General features: G+C 38.0%; 1 non-coding gene across 1 annotated transcript; it reads right to left on the bottom strand.

Annotated features, from left to right (window-relative positions):
* Nucleotides 1–3,915: 3,915 nt before the first annotated feature.
* LOC148577098 (small nucleolar RNA R71) lies at nt 3,916–4,023 on the bottom strand. The gene has a single exon (XR_015903151.1). It is a non-coding gene; the product is annotated as a small nucleolar RNA R71 (small nucleolar RNA).
* Nucleotides 4,024–18,013: the final 13,990 nt, after the last annotated feature.

Genomic DNA, 18,013 nt, shown 5'->3' with positions numbered 1-18,013 from the left:
TGAGCAAAAAATCAGATTCAGAGGTTGAAGAAGGACTGCTGATGCTGTTGGATTCTGACCTCCCTGCACTCAAAATGGATTTTATGGCGCTACAGAACTCAAAATGGCGCACTTCCAATTGCGTTGGAAAGTAGACATTCAGGGCTTTCTAGCAATATATAATAGTCCATACTTTGGCCGAGTTTATAGGATGCAAAAGGGCGTTGAACGCCAGTTCTACGCTGCTGTCTGGAGTTAAACGCCAGAAACACGTCACAAACCAGAGTTGAACGCCAGAAACACGTTACAACCTGGCGTTCAACTCTAGAAAGAACCTCTGCACGTGTAACATTCAAGCTTAGCCCAAGCACACACCAAGTGGGCCCCGGAAGTGGATTTATGCATCAGTTACTTACTTTTGTAAACCCTAGTAGCTAGTTTATTATAAATAGAACTTTTTACTATTGTATTAGACATCTTGGGATAGATCATAGGGGCTGGCCATTCGGCCATGCCTGGACCTTTCACTTATGTATTTTCAACGGTAGAGTTTCTACACTCCATAGATTAAGGTGTGGAGCTCTGCTGTTCCTCATTCCTCATGATTTAATGCAAAGTACTACTGTTTTTCTATTCAACTCAACTTATTCCGCTTCTAAGATATTCATTCGCACTTCAACATGAATGTGATGAAAGTGACAATCATCATCATTCCCCCACAAACGCGTGCCTGACAACCACTTCCGTTCTACCTTCGATTGAATGATTATCTCTTGGATCTCTTAATCAGAATCTTCGTGGTATAAGCTAGATTGATGGCGGCATTCATGAGAATCCGGAAAGTCTAAACCTTGTCTGTGGTATTCCGAGTAGGATTCTGGGATTGAATGACTGTGACGAACTTCAAACTCATGAGTGCTGGGCGTTGTGACAAACGCAAAAGGAGGGTGAACCCTATTCCAGTATGATCGAGAACCTCAGATGATTAGCCGTGCTGTGACAAAGCATTTGGACTATTTTCACAAGAGGATAGGATGCAGCCATTGACCACGGTGATGCCTCCAGACGATTAGCCATGCAGTGACAGCGCATCGGACCATTTTCTAGAGAGGATCAAAAGTAGCCATTGCCAATGGTGATGTCTTTACATAAAGCCAGCCATAGAAAGGAGTAAGACTGATTGGATGAAGACAGCAGGAAAGCAGAGGTTTAGAGGAACGAAAGCATCTCTATACGTTTATCTGAAATTCTCACCAGTGATATACATAAGTATTTCTATCCCTATTTTATTATGTATTTTCGAAAACTCCATAACTATTTTATGTCCGCCTGACTGAGATTTACAAGGTGACCATAGCTTGCTTCAAGCCGACAATCTCCGTGGGATCGACCCTTACTCACGTAAGGATTATTACTTGGACGACCCAGTGCACTTGCTGGTTAGTTGTATCGAAGTTGTGAATGAAAAACAATTTATTAAGACGTGCGTACAGAGTTTTTGGCGCCGTTGCCTGAGATCACAATTTCGTGCACCAAGTTTTTGGCGCCGTTGCTGGGGATTGTTCGAGTTTGGACAACTGACGGTTCATCTTGTTGCTCAGATTAGGTAATTTTCATTTTGTTTTATTTTTTAAAAATTTTTCAAAAATCTTTCAAAAATTTCTCATCTGTTTTCAAAAATATATTTTTCTTCAGAATTTTTAAGAATGAATTCTAGTGTTTCATAATGTTTTGTTGAATTCTGGCTGGGTGTAAGTCATGTCTAATCTTTTGGACTGGGGTTTCAACTTATCATCACAAGAGCTTGTTGATTCTCACACACTTAGTTGCTCTATACATGGAAAGTATAAATCTCTTCTAAAGCTTGACTGGCTATTAAGCCATGTCTAACCCTCAGATTGGAGCTTTAGACTAAGAGTACAAAGATTCCTGGAATTCATATTAAAAATTTTGGAATCCTTATTTTTCTTTTTCATATATAATTTTCGAAAAAATCCAAAAAAATTTTAGAAAATCATAAAAAAAATCAAAAATATTTTGTGTTTCTTATTTGAGTCTTGAGTCAGATTTTAAGTTTGGTGTCAATTGCATGTTCATCTTGCATTTTTCGAAAAAAATCATGCATTCATGGTGTTCTTCATGATCTTCAAGTTGTTCTTGGTAAGTCTTCTTGTTTGATCTTGATGTTTTCTTGTTTTGTGTCTTTTCTTGTTTTTCATGTGCATTTTTGCATCCATAGAGTCTAAGCATCAAACATTTCTAAGTTTGGTGTCTTGCATGTTTTCTTTGCATAAAAATTTTTTTCAAAAATATGTTCTTGATGTTCATCATGATCTTCAAAGTGTTCTTGGTGTTCATCTTGACATTCATAGCATTCTTGCATGCATTCATTGTTTTGATCTAAAAATTTTCATGCATTGCATCATTTTCATGTTTTTCTCTCTCATCATAAAAAAATTCAAAAAAAAAAATCTTTCCCTTTTTCCTCTCATAAAATTCGAAAATTTGAGTTGACTTTTTCAAAAAATTTTAAAATCTAGTTGTTTCTAATGAGTCAAATCAAATTTTCAATTTAAAAATCTTATCTTTTTCAAAATCTTTTTCAAAAATCAAATCTTTTTTATTTTTCTTAGTTATTTTCGAAAATTTTAAAAATATTTTTCAAAAATCTTTTTCTTATCTTTATCACATGAATTTTGAAAATAACATCATCAATTAATGTTTTGATTCAAAAATTTCAAGTTTGTTACTTGCTTGTTAAGAAAGATTCAAACTTTAAGTTCTAGAATCATATTTTGTGATTTCTCGTGAATCAAGTCATTAATTGTGATTTTAAAAATCAAATCTTTTTCAAAACTAATTTCAATCATATCTTTTCAAAAATATCTTCTTATCATATCTTCTTCAAAAATTTGATTTCAAAATATCTTTTCTAACTTCTTATCTTCTTATCTTTTCAAAATTGATTTTCAAATTTGTTTCAACTAACTAACTAACTCTTTGTTTGTTTCTTATCTTTTTCAAAACTACCTAACTAACTCTCTCTCTCTAATTTTCGAAAATATCTCCCTCTTTTTCAAAATTTCTTTTTAATTAACTAATTATTTTAATTTTTTATTTTATTTTTCGAAAATTACTACCCTTTTTCAAAAACTATTTTCGAAAATCACTAACTCTTTTTCAAAAATAATTTTCGAAAATTCCCTTTCTCTCTCATCTCCTTCTATTTATTTATTCATCTACTAACACTTCTCTTCATCTCACATCTCTGCTCTCCTCACCCTTGTGTTTCTTTCTTTACATTACATTCTTTTCTTCTTTTCTTCTACTCACACAGGGACCTCTATACTGTGGTAAAAAGGATCCCTATTATTATTATTTTTCTGTTCCCTCCTTTTTCATATGAGCAGGAGCAAGGACAAGAACATTCTTGTTGAAGCAGATCCAGAACCTGAAAGGACTCTGAAGAGGAAACTAAAAGAAGCTAAATTACAACAATCCAGCAAGCACCTTTCAGAAATTTTTGAACAAGAAGAGGAGATGGCAGCCGAAAATAATAATAATACAAGGAGGATGCTTGGTGACTTTACTGCACCTAATTCCAATTTACATGGAAGAAGCATCTCTATCCCTACCATTGGAGCAAACAATTTTGAGCTGAAACCTCAATTAGTTTCTCTGATGCAGCAGAACTGCAAGTTTCATGGACTTCCATCTGAAGATCCTTTTCAGTTCTTAACTGCATTTTTGCAGATCTGTGATACTGTTAAGACTAATGGAGTAGATCCTGAAGTCTACAGGCTCATGCTTTTCCCTTTTGCTGTAAGAGACAGAGCTAGAGTGTGGTTGGACTCTCAACCCAAAGATAGCCTGAACTCTTGGGATAAGCTGGTCACGACTTTCTTAGCCAAGTTCTTTCCTCCTCAAAAGCTGAGCAAGCTTAGAGTGGATGTTCAAACCTTCAGACAGAAAGAAGGTGAATCCCTCTATGAAGCTTGGGAGAGATACAAGCAACTGACCAAAAAGTGTCCTTCTGACATGCTTTCAGAATGGACCATCCTGGATATATTCTATGATGGTCTGTCTGAATTAGCTAAAATGTCATTGGATACTTCTGCAGGTGGATCCATTCACCTAAAGAAAACGCCTACAGAAGCTCAAGAACTCATTGACATGGTTGCTAATAACCAGTTCATGTACACTTCTGAGAGGAATCCTGTAAGCAATGGGACGCCTCAGAAGAAGGGAATTCTTGAAATTGATACTCTGAATGCCATATTGGCTCAGAACAAAATATTGACTCAGCAAGTCAATATGATTTCTCAGAGTCTGAATGGAATGCAAGCTGCATCCAACAGCACTCAAGAGGCATCTTCTGAAGAAGAAGCTTATGATCCTGAGAACCCTGCAATAGCAAAGGTGAATTACATGGGTGAACCTTATGGAAACACCTATAACCCCTCATGGAGAAATCACCCAAGTTTCTCATGGAAGGATCAACAAAAGCCTCAACAAGGCTTTAATAATGATGGAAGAAACATGTTTAACAATAGTAAACCTTTTCCATCATCCACTCAGCAACAGACAGAGAACTCTGAACAAAATACATCTAATTTAGCAAACTTAGTCTCTGATATATCTAAGGCCACTGTAAGTTTCATGAATGAAACAAGGTCCTCAATTAGAAATTTGGAGGCACAAGTGGGCCAGCTGAGTAAAAGGATCACTGAAATCCCTCCTAGTACTCTCCCAAGCAATACAGAAGAAAATCCAAAAGGAGAGTGCAAGGCCATTGACATAGTCAACACGGCCAAACCTAGAAAGGAAGGGGAGGACGTGAATCCCAAGGAGGAAGACCTCCTGGGACGTCCAGTGATCAATAAGGAGTTTCCCTCTGAGGAACCAAAGGAATCTGAGGCTCATCTAGAGACCATAAAGATTCCATTAAACCTCTTTATGCCATTCATGAGCTCTGATGAGTATTCCTCTTCTGAAGAGAATGAGGATGTTACTGAAGAGCAAGTTACCAAGTACCTTGGTGCAATCATGAAGCTGAATGCCAAATTATTTGGTATTGAGACTTGGGAAGATGAACCTCCCTTGTTCACTAATGAACTGAGTGATTTGGATCAACTGACATTGCCTCAGAAGAAACAGGATCCTGGAAAGTTCCTAATACCTTGTACCATAGGCACCATGATCTTTGAAAAGGCTCTATGTGACCTTGGTTCAGGGATAAACCTCATGCCCCTCTCTGTAATAGAGAAACTGGGAATCTTTGAGGTACAAGCTGCTAAAATCTCATTAGAGATGGCAGACAATTCCAGGAAATAGGCTTATGGACAAGTAGAGGACATATTAGTAAAGGTTGAAGGCCTTTACATCCCTGCTGATTTCATAATCCTAGATACTGGAAAGGATGAGGATGAATCCATCATCCTTGGAAGACCCTTCCTAGCCACAGCAAGAGCTATGATTGATGTTAACAGAGGTGAACTACTCCTTCAATTGAATGAGGACTCCCTTGAGTTTAAAACTCAAGGACATCCTTCTGTAAACATGGAAAAGAGGCACAGTAAGCTTCTCTCAAAACAGAGTCAACTAGAGCCCCCACAGTCAAACTCTAAGTTTGGTGTTGGGAGGCCACAACCAAACTCTAAGTTTGGTGTTGAACTCCCATATCCAAACTCTAAGTTTGGTGTTGGGGAGTCTCAACAATGCTCTGAACATCTGTGAGGCTCCATGAGAGCCCACTGTCAAGCTATTGACATTAAAGAAGCGCTTGTTGGGAGGCAACCCAATTTTTATTTTCATTGTTTTTCATGTTTTATTAGGTTCATGATCATGTGGAGTCACAAAATAAATATAAAAATTGAAAATGGAATCAAAAACAGCAGAAGAAAAATCACACCCTGGAGGAAGATCTCACTTGCATTTAAACGCCAGTAAGAAGCATCTGGCTGGCGTTCAACGCCAGAACAGAGCATGGTTCTGGTGCTGAACGCCCAAAATGGGCAGCATCTGGGCATTTGAACGCCAGAATTGCACCCTGGAGAAGAGCCGGTGCTGAACGCCCAGAACAAGCATGGTTCTGGCGTTCAACGCCAGAAATGGGCAACAAATGGGCGTTCAACGCCCAGAACAAGCACCAATCTGGCGCTGAACGCCCAGAGTTGTGTGCAAGGGTATATTGCATGCCTAATTTGGTGCAAGGTTGTAAATCCTTGAACACCTCAGGATCTGTGGACCCCACAGGATCCCCACCTACCTCCACTCACTTCTTCTCACCCCTCTTTCACACAATCCCATAAACACTCTTCCCCAAAACTCTTTACCAATCACCTTAATCTCTCTTCCCTATCTCTCTTCCCTATCACCACTTCACCACTCACATCCATCCACTCTTCCCCATAAACCTACCTCATAAACCCTACCTACCTTCAAAATTCAAAATCAATTTCCCACCCAAAACCCACCCTTATGGCTGAACCTTACCCCCCCTCCCTTCCCTATATAAAGCCCTCCATTCTTCTTCAAATTCACACAACACAACCCTCTATTCCCCTTCTTGGCCGAAACACCTCTCTCTCTTCCTCTTCTCTATTTCTTCTTCTTCTTCATCTATTCTTTCTTCTCTTGCTCGAGGGCGAGCAATATTCTAAGTTTGGTGTGGTAAAAGCATAAGCTTTTTGTTTTTCCATTACCATTGATGGCACCCAAGACCAGAGAATCCTCTAGAAAAGGGAAAGGGAAGACAAAAGCTTCCACCTCCGAGTCATGGGAGATGGAAAGATTCATCTCCAAAGCTCATCAAGACCACTTCTATGATGTTGTGGCCAAGAAGAAGGTGATCCCTGAGGTCCCTTTCAAACTCAAGAGAAATGAGTATCCGGAGATCCGACATGAAATCCAAAGAAGAGGTTGGAAAGTTCTAACAAACCCCATCCAACAAGTCGGCATCCTAATGGTTCAAGAGTTCTATGCCAATGCATGGATCACTAGGAACCATGATCAAAGTAAGAACCCAAATCCAAAGAATTACATTACAATGGTTCGGGGGAAATACTTAGATTTTAGTCCGAAAAATGTGAGGTTGGCGTTCAACTTGCCTATGATGCAAGGAGATGCACGCCTCTACACTAGAAGGGTAAACTTTAATCAAAGGTTGGACCAAGTCCTTATGGACATATGTGTGGAAGGAGCTCAATGGAAGATTGACTCCAAAGGCAAGCCAGTTCAACTAAGAAGACTTGACCTTAAGCCTGTAGCTAGAGGATGGTTGGAGTTCATCCAACGCTCCATCATCCCCACTAGCAACCGATCTGAAGTTATTGTGGATCGGGCCATCATGATCCATAGCATCATGATTGGAGAGGAAGTAGAAGTTCATGAAGTCATCTCCCTTGAACTCTACAAAATAGCCGAAAAGCCCTCTCCTGGGGCAAGGCTAGCTTTTCCTCATCTTATTTGCCATCTATGTTACTCAGTTGGAGCTTTCATAGAAGGAGACATTCCCATTGAGGAAGAGAAGCCCATCACTAAGAAAAGGATGGAGCAAGCAAGAGAGCCCATTCATGGATCTCAAGAGGCGCATGAAGCTCATCACCATGAGATCCCGGAGATGCCTCAAATGTATTTTCCTCCACAAAACTATTGGGAGCAAATCAACACTTCCCTAGGAGAATTAAGTTCCAACATGGGACAATTAAGGGTGGAACATCAAGAGCACTCTATCATCCTTCATGAAATTAGAGAAGATCAAAAAGTAATGAGGGAGGGGCAACAAAGACAAGGAAGAGACATAGAAGAGCTCAAGGACATCATTGGTTCCTCAAGAAGGAAACGCCACCATCACTAAGGTGGACTCATTCCTTGTTCTTACTTTCTCTGTTTTTCGTTCTTTATGTTAAGTGCTTATCTATGTTTGTGTCTTATTACATGATCATTAGTGTTTAGTAACTTTGTCTTAAGGTTATGAATGTCCTATGAATCCATCACCTCTCTTAAATGAAAATTTTTTTAATTCAAAAGAACAAGAAGTACATGAGTTTCGAATTTATCCTTGAACTTAGTTTAATTATATTGATGTGGTGACAATGCTTCTTATTTTCTGAATAAATGCTTGAACAGTGCATATGTCTTTTGAAGTTGTTGTTTAAGAATGTTAAATATGTTGGCTCTTGAAAGAATGATGACAAGGAGACATGTTATTTGATAATCTGAAAAATCATAAAAATGATTCTTGAAGCAAGAAAAAGCAGCAAAGAACAAAGCTTGCAGAAAAAAAATAGGCAAAAAAAAAAAAAAGAGAAAAAGCAAGCAGAAAAAGTCACAGCTCTTAAAACCAAAAGGCAAGAGCAAAAAGCCAATAACCCTTAAAACCAAAAGGCAAGGGTAAATAAAAAGGATCCCAAGGCTTTGAGCATCAGTGGATAGGAGGGCCTAAAGGAATAAAATCCTGGCCTAAGCGGCTAAACCAAGCTGTCCCTAACCATGTGCTTGTGGCGTGAAGGTGTCAAGTGAAAACTTGAGACTGAGCGGTTAAAGTCAAGGTCCAAAGCAAAAGAAGAGTGTGCTTAAGAACCCTGGACACCTCTAATTGGGGACTTTAGCAAAGCTGAGTCACAATCTGAAAAGGTTCACCTAGTTATGTGTCTGTGGCATGTATGTATCCGGTGGTAATACTGGAAAACAAAGTGCTTAGGGCCACGGCCAAGACTCATAAAATAGCTGTGTTCAAGAATCATCATACTGAACTAGGAGAATCAATAACACTATCTGAACTCTGAGTTTCTATAGATGCCAATCATTCTGAACTTCAATGGATAAAGTGAGATGCCAAAACTATTCAAGAGGCAAAAAGCTACAAGTCCCGCTCATCTGATTGAAGCTATGTTTCATTGATAGTTTGGAATTTATAGTATATTCTCTTCTTTTTATCCTATTTGATTTTCAGTTGCTTGGGAACAAGCAACAATTTAAGTTTGGTGTTGTGATGAGCAGATAATTTATTCGCTTTTTGGCATTGTTTTTAGTATGTTTTTAGTAGAATCTAGTTACTTTTAGGGATGTTTTCATTAGTTTTTATGTTAAATTCATATTTCTGGACTTTACTATGAGTTTGTGTGTTTTTCTGTGATTTCAGGTATTTTCTGGCTGAAATTGAGGGACTTGAGCAAAAAATCAGAATCAGAGGTTGAAGAAGGACTGCTGATGCTGTTGGATTCTGACCTCCTTGCACTCAAAATAGATTTTCTGGAGCTACAGAACTCAAAATGGCGCGCTTCCAATTGCATTAGAAAGTAGACATCTAGGGCTTTTCAGCAATATATAATAGTCCATACTTTGGCCGATTTTAGACGACGCAAAAGGGCGTTGAACGCCAGTTCTACGCTGCTGTCTGGAGTTAAACGCCAAAAACACGTCACAAACCAGAGTTGAACGCCAGAAACACGTTACAACCTGGCGTTCAACTCCAGAAAGAACCTCTGCACGTGTAACATTCAAGCTCAGCCCAAGCACACACCAAGTGGGCCCCAAAAGTGGATTTATGCATCAATTACTTACTTCTGTAAACCCTAGTAGCTAGTTTATTATAAATAGAACTTTTTACTATTGTATTAGACATCTTGGGACATATAGTTCTTAGATCATGGGGGCTGGCCATTCGGCCATGCCTGGACCTTTCACTTATGTATTTTCAACGGTAGAGTTTCTACACTCCATAGATTAAGGTGTGGAGCTCTGCTGTTCCTCATGATTTAATGCAAAGTACTACTGTTTTTCTATTCAACTCAACTTATTCCACTTCTAAGATATTCATTCGCACTTCAACATGAATGTGATGAAAGTGACAATCATCATCATTCTCCCACGAATGTGTGCCTGACAACCACTTCCGTTCTACCTTCGATTGAATGATTATCTCTTGGATCTCTTAATCAGAATCTTCGTGGTATAAGCTAGATTGATGGTGGCATTCATGAGAATCCAGAAAGTCTAAACTTTGTCTGTGGTATTCCGAGTAGGATTCTGGGATTGAATGACTGTGATGAATTTCAAACTCGCGAGTGCTGGGCGTAGTGACAGACGCAAAAGGAGGGTGAATCCTATTCCAGTATGATCGAGAACCTCAAATGATTAGCCGTGCTGTGACAGAGCATTTGGACCATTTTCACAAGAGGATAGGATGCAGCCATTGACCACAGTGATGCCTCCAGACGATTAGCCATGCAGTGACAGCGCATCGGACCATTTTCCAGAGAGGATCAAAAGTAGCCATTGCCAATGGTGATGTCCTTACATCAAGCCAGCCATAGAAAGGAGTAAGACTGATTGGATGAAGACAGCAGGAAAGCAGAGGTTTAGAGAAACGAAAGCATCTCTATACGTTTATCTGAAATTCTCACCAGTGATATACATAAGTATTTCTATCCCTATTTTATTATGTATTTTCGAAAACTCCATAACTATTTTATATCCGCCTGACTGAGATTTACAAGGTGACCATAGCTTGCTTCAAGCCGACAATCTCCATGGGATCGACCCTTACTCACATAAGGTTTATTACTTGGACGACCCAGTGCACTTGCTGGTTAGTTGTATCGAAGTTGTGAATGAAAAACAATTTATTAAGACGTGCGTACAGAGTTTTTGGTGCCGTTGCCTGAGATCACAATTTCGTGCACCAAGGGGTGTCTGGGGACGAGTGATTGAGGTGATTGGTCAATGGTGTTTGGGGAAGAGTGTTATGGAAAGGTGTGAAGAGGAGAGAAGAAGAGGTGGGGTAGGTGGGGATCCTGTGGGGTCCACAGATCCTGAGGTATCAAGGAATTCAAGTCCCTGCACCATTCTGGCGTTCAAACACCCATTTTGTGCCAATTCTGGCGTTTAACTCCAGCTCTGCTACCTTTCCTGGCGTTAAACGCCACTCTGCTGCCCATTTCTGGCGTTAAACGCCAGCCATATGCCAGACAGCTCTCTCTGGCGTTAAATGCCCAGAGTGCTGCCCATTCTGGCATTTAACGCTCAGAATGCTGCCAGGCTGGGCGTTAAATGCCCATTCTGCTATCCTCACTGGCGTTTAAACGCCAGTAAGTCTGTCCTCTAGGGTGTGTATTTTTAATGCTATTTTTCATTCTGTTTTTGAATTTTTTTTGTTGTTTTTGTGACTTCACATGATTATCAGCCTAAAGAAAACATAAAATAGCAATGGAAAAGAAAATAAATATAATTAAATAACATTGGTTTGCATCCCAACAAGCGCTTCTTTAATGTTAATAGCTTGACAGTAAGCTCTTAGAGAGCTTTTACAGAGACTCAGAGCTTGATGTTGGCCTCCCAACACCAAACTTAGAAGTTGAGTGTGAGGGCTCTGTTTGACTTTGTATTGAGAGAAGCTTTTCATGCTTCCTCTCCATGGTTACAGAAGAAGATCCTTAAGCCTTAAATGCAAGGTAGTCCTCATTCAATTGAAGGACTAACTCTCCTCTGTCCACATCAATCACAGCTCTTGCTGTGGCTAGGAAGGGTCTTCCAAGGATGATGGATTCATCTTCATCCTTCCCAGTTGATGAGGGAACTTTTGCGTGGTCTAGAAATTCACAAATAAATCCTCGTTGCATGTATAGCTTCTAAACCAACAAAAGCCCTTTCATACAAACGTTTTGGTTGTCACAAGTAACAAACCCCTTGAAATTGATAACCGAGTATTCAAACCTCGGGTCGTCTTCTAAAGGAACTACAGGGAAGTATGTTCTTATTATTGGTTATGGAGATTGTAAATTTGAGGTTTCAAGAATGAGGAACAAATATGGCAATTAATTTAAATGGCAACTGAAAATAAATAAATACTGTAACGCAAACTTTTGGCAAGGTATGAGAAATTGGAAGTCCAAATTAGTTATCCTTCTCAACAATAAAGAAGATTGAATCTTAATTCCACTTAGTTAACCTTTGCTAAAGTAAGGGAAAGTCAAGGGATTAATTAGTTTGACCTTCGAATCCTATTTATTTCCTAAGAAAAGATTGGGATTATTGAAAGTCAATTCAATTAGCAAAGATAACAGTTATCAATTATGTTGAGCTAAGATAACTCCTGAGTTACTGATTTCTTAACCAAGACCAAAAGGGAAAAAGTAAATTTGCTGGAATAAAAGTATCTTCAGATTGAAAGCAATAGTGACATAAATAAAAGAAAGCAATATTAAACTGAAATACCTCACATAGCATTAATTCAAAAGAGTAATTGTAACATAGGAGAATTCATAAATTAAATGGCAAAAGTAAATAAACAACTAAAGTAATGGAATGAACAAAAGTAAAAGGGAAGCTTAAAGCAAAGGAACATTAAACCTGGATCGAGAGTCACTCCTAAAACTAAGAGAAGTCCTAAATCTTAATACTAAAAGAGAGAGGAGAGAACCTCTCTCAAGACTAACCTAATTCATGAGAAGTAACTAAATTGGCGAGCTCTCCCTGAATGGATGCATTCCCTCACTTCATAACCTCTGGTCTATGCCTTCTGGACTTGGATTTGGGCCAAAAAGGGCTTCAGAAATCGCTGGGGGCGTTTTTTGCAATTTCTGGTGCATGGCCTCTATCACGCGTCCGCGTGGGTCACACGGTCACGTCATTCGGAGCTTTTCTTGTCACGCGGTCGTGTCAGTCATGCGGCCGCGTCATTGTTGATTCGCGCTTGGCATGCGTTCGCATCGCCCATGCGATCGCGTGGATGCCAGTTTCTTCAGAAACTCCGTTTTGTGCTTTCCTTCAATTTTTGTATGTTTCCTTTCCATCCTTTAAGTCATTCCTGCCTTAGAAGATCTGAAACTACTCAACACACTAGTCATGGCATCGAATGGAATTAAAGGTAATTAAAATAATTAATTTTAAGCATAGGAAACATGTTTTTCACATACATCATATAATAAGGAAGGAGAAGTAAAATCATGCAATTAATATGAATAAGTGGGTGAAGGATTGGATAAATCACTCGAATTAAGCACAAAATATATCATAAAATATGGGTTTATCACCAGCATCTAGGATTATGAAGTTAGCAGGGATGTAATAGCCTTCAACCTTCACTAAGACATCCTCTACAAGTCCATAAGCCTGTTTCCTTGAATTGTCTGCCATCTCTAGTGAGATTCTTGCAGCTTGTACCTCAAAGATCTCTAGTTTCTCCATTACAGAGAGTGGCATGAGATTTATCCCTGATCCCAGGTCACACAGAGCCTTCTCAAAGGTCATGGTGCCTATGGTACAAGGTATTAAGAACTTTCTAGGATCCTATTTCTTCTGAGGTAATTTCAGTTGAACCAGATCATTTAGTTCATTGATGAGCAATGGGGGTTTATCCTCCCAAGTCTCATTACCAAATAACTTGGCATTCAGCTTCATGATTGCTCCCAGATATTGAGCAACTTGCTCTTCAGCAATATCTTCATCCTCTTCAGAGGAAGAATACTCTTCAGAGCTCATGAATGGCAATAGTAAATTCAGTGGAATCTCTATGGTCTCTATATGAGCCTCAGATTCCTTTGGTTCCTCATTAGGGAACTCCTTGGAGGCCAGTGGACGTCCATTGAGGTCTTCTTCACTGGAAATCACTGCCTTTTCTTCCTCTCCAGGTTCGGCCATGTGGGTTATATTTATGGCCTTGCACTCTCTTTTTGGATTCTCTTCTGTATTGCTTGGGAAAGTACTAGGAGGGAGTTCAGTAACTTTTTTACTCAGCTGACCCACTTGTACCTCTAAATTTCTAATGGAGGATCTTGCTTCAGTCATAAAGCTGAGAGTGGTCTTAGATAGATCAGAGACTACAGTTGCTAAGTCAGAGTTGCTCTACTTAGAATTCTCTGTCTATTGCTGAGAAGATGATGGAAAAGGTTTGCTATTGCCAAACCTGTTTCTTACACCATTATTATTATTATTGAAGCCTTGATTAGGCTTCCGTTGATCCTTCCATGAGAGATTAGGATGATTCCTCCATGAAGGATTATAGGTGTTTCCATAGGATTCTCCCATGTAATTCACCTCTTCCATTGTAGGATTCTCAGGGTCATAAGCTTCTCCTTCAGGGGAGGCTTCTTTAGTACTGCCTGATGCAGCTTGCATTTCAGTCAGACTCTGAGAAATCATATTGACTTGCTGAGTCAATATTTTATTCTGAGCTAATATTGCATTCAAAGTATCAATCTCAAGAACTCCTTTCTTCTGAGTTGTCCCATTATTCACAGGATTCCTTTCAGAAGTGTACATGAACTGGTTATTTGCAACCATTTCAATGAGTTCCTGGGCTTCTGCAGGCTTCTTCTTCAGATGAAGAGATCCTCCAGTAGAGTGGTCTAATGACATCTTGGACAATTCAGACAGACCATCATAGAATATACATATGATGCTCTATTTTGAAAACATGTCAGAAGGACACCTTCTGATCAATTGCTTGTATCTTTTCCAAGCTTCATAGAGGGATTCACCTTCCTTCTGTCTGAAGGTTTGGACATCCACTCTAAGCTTGCTCAACTTTTGAGGTGGAAAGAATTTGGCCAACAAAGTATTGACCAACTTTTCCCAAGAGTTCAGGCTATCTTTAGGTTGTGAGTCCAACCATGTCTTAGCTCTGTCTCTTACAGCAAATGGAAAAAACATAAGTCTGTAGACCTCAGGATTAACCCCATTGGTCTTAACAGTGTCACAGATTTGCAAGAATTCAGCCAAGAACTGATGAGGATCTTCCAATGGAAGTCCATGAAACTTGCAATTCTGCTACATCAGAGAAACTAATTGAGGCTTAAGCTCAATGTTGTTTGCTCCAATTGTAGGAATTGAGATGCTTTTTCCACAGAAGTCAGAAGAGGGTGCAATAAAGTCACCAAGCATCTTCCTTGCATCTCCACCATTGTTGTTGGCTTCGGCCATCTCTTCTTCTTTTTCAAAAAATTATGTCAGGTCTTCTCCAGAGTGTTGTGCCTTAGCTTCTCTTAGCATCCTCTTTAGAGTCCTTTCAGGTTCCGGATCAGCTTCAACAAGGATGTTCTTATCCTTGCTCCTGCTCATATGAAAAAGAAGAGAACAGAAAAGAATAGGAATCCTCTATGTCACAGTATAGAGATTCCTTTATGTGAGTAGAAGAAAAGAAGAGTAGAATGAAAAAGAGAGAAGATGAAGAATTCGAACACAGAGAAGGAGAGAATGTTCGAATTATAAGAAGAAGAGAAGTGTTAGTAAATAAATAAATAAGAGATGAGAGAGAGAAATTTTGAATTTTAAATTAAAATAAAAGGAAAATATTTTTGTTTTTATTTTAATTATTGGTTAGTATTCGAAATTTAAAAAGAGAAATAAAATAAAATTAGAATTTAAAATAATTAGTTAATTAAAAAGAATTTTGAAAAAGGGGTTAGTAGTTTTCGAAAATTAGAGAGAGAGAGAAAGGTAGTTAGGTGATTTTGAAAAAGATATGATTGAAATAGTAAACTTTTAAAATAAAAAATTCAAGTAGTTAATTGAAAAGGATTTGAAAATCAATTTTGAAAAGATAAGAAGTTAGAAAAGATTTTGAAATTGATTTTGAAAAAGATATGATTGAAAATTCATTTTGAAAAAGTTTTGAAAAGGAAATTAAAAAGATTTGATTTTTGAAATTAAAGTTGATTACTTGACTAACAAGAAACTAAGATATGATTCTAGAATTTAAAGATTGATCCTTTCTTAATAGGCAAGTAACAACTTAAGATTTTTGAATCAAAATATTAAATGTTAGTATTAATTTTGAAAATATGAAACAAAAATGAGAAAAAGATTTTGAAAATTAATTTTAAAAGTTTTCGAAAATATATAAAAAATGAAAAAGGTTTGATTTTTGAAAAGGAATTGAAAAGATAAAATTTTTAAATTGAAATTTATGACTAAAATAAGGAAAGATATTTTTTTTATTTTTGAATTTTAATGAAGAAAGAGAAAAACATCTAAATGACACATGACACACAAATTATGAATCAAAACAAGAAAAATATGCAAGAATACTTTGAATGTCAAGATGAACACCAAGAACACTTTGAATGTCAAGATGAACATCAAGAACATAATTTTGAAAATTTTTAAGAAAAGAAAGACATGCAAGATACCAAACTTAAAAATTTTTACCCTATAGACACTAATAATTCAAAAATGTATATGAAAAACAAGAAAAGACACAAAACAAAGAAATTTAAAGATCAAACAAAGAAATTCATCAAGAACATCTTGAAGATCATGAAGAACAAAACTCAATGCATGGATTTTCAAAAACTTTTGAGAAAAATTAAAACATGCAATTGACACCAAACTTAAAATTTGACACTAGACTCAAACAAGGAATGCAAAATATTTTTGGTTTTTATGGTTTTATTAATTTTTTTTATATTTTTCGAAAATTATTTGGAAAAAGAAAAATAAGGATTTCAAAATTTTTAATAAGAATTCCAGGAATCATGCAATGTTTGTCTAAAGCTTCGGTCCAAAATTTTAGACATGGCTTAATAGCCAGCCAAGCTTTATGTGAAAGCTTCGGTCCAAAAGATTAGACATGGCCAATGGCCAGCCAAGCTTCAGCAGAGCATTACATACAACAGCTAAATTGATGAGAAATCCAAAGAAGCTCTTCTAAAGATAAGTGGAAGCCTCAGTCCAAAAAAATTTGACATGGCTTAATAGCCAGCCAGGCTTCACATATCATGATGAAACTCTAGAATTCATTCTTAAGAATTCTAAAGAACATAGAATAATTTTTTTTTTTGAAATTTTTCGAAAATAAACAGAAATTAAAAAGCTTAAACATAAAATAAAAGTATCTAATCTGAGCAACAAGATGAACCGTCAGTTGTCCAAACTCAAACAATCCCCGGCAACGGCACCAAAAACTTGGTGCACGAAATTGTGATCTCAACGGCGCCAAAAACTTGGTACGCACGATCGTAATCTCAACTCTTTTTCACAACTCCACACAACTAACCAGCAAGTGCACTGGGTTGTCCAAGTAATAAACCTTACATGAGTAAGGGTCGATCTCACGGAGATTGTTGACTTGAAGCAAGCTATGGTCATCCTTGTAAATCTCAGTCAGGAAGATTCAAATGGTTATGAGGTTTTGATAATTAAAATATAAATAAAATATAAAATAAGATAAAGTTACTTATGTAATTCATTGGTGGGAATTTCAGATAAGCGTCTAGAGATGCTTTGTTACTTCAGAACCTATGCTTTCCTATTGCCTTCTTCCAACCATGCATTACCTCCTTCCGTGGCAAGCTGTATGATCCTCTCGGATGAAAACAAATCTATATGCGCTGTTATCGCACGTCTAATCATCTGTCGGTTCCCGCTAGCGTCGGAATAGGACCATTGTCCTTTTGCACACTGTCACTTGTGCCCCACATTCACAGGTTTGAAGCTCGTCACAGTCATCCCTTCCCAGATCCTACTCGGAATACCACAGACAAGGTTTAGACTTTCTGGATCCTGGATCCTACCCGAAATACCACAGACAAGGTTTAGACTTTCCGGATCCCAGGAATGGCTGCCAATAATTCTAGCCTATACCACGAAGGTTCTAATCTTAGATTAGAAACCCAAGAGAATATACTCCAGCTGTCGTCCAATGACTACGTTGAACATCATGTAGATCGCTTTGTGGTTGTCAGACACGCGACCTTGGCTAAGTGAGTAACGAAGATTGGGTGATTGTCACGGGTTACCCCTTCATTCTGACTTAACTGAATTAAGTACAAGAGTATATCTTGGAAAAGAAGTAGGCGCAAATTAAATAGAAAACAGTAGTAATTGCATTAATTCATGAAGAATAGCAGAGCTCCACACCTTAATCTATGGGGTGTAGAAACTCCACCGTAGAAAATACATAAGTGAAAGGTCTAGGCATGGCCGTGAGGCCAGCCTCCAAACATGTACAATATGGCATAAACTCTAAGGACTAAACGTCCAAAGATTAAAAGCTCTTTAAAATAAATCTTTAAAAGTAGTTTTTATACTA

This window comes from Arachis ipaensis, chromosome B1 (assembly GCF_059453495.1).
Source record: "Arachis ipaensis isolate K30076 ecotype BB chromosome B1, ASM5945349v1, whole genome shotgun sequence".
Lineage (NCBI taxonomy): Eukaryota > Viridiplantae > Streptophyta > Magnoliopsida > Fabales > Fabaceae > Arachis > Arachis ipaensis.
The sequence above is the reverse complement of the archived record's forward strand: the minus strand, read 5'-3'. Positions and strand labels throughout refer to the sequence as shown.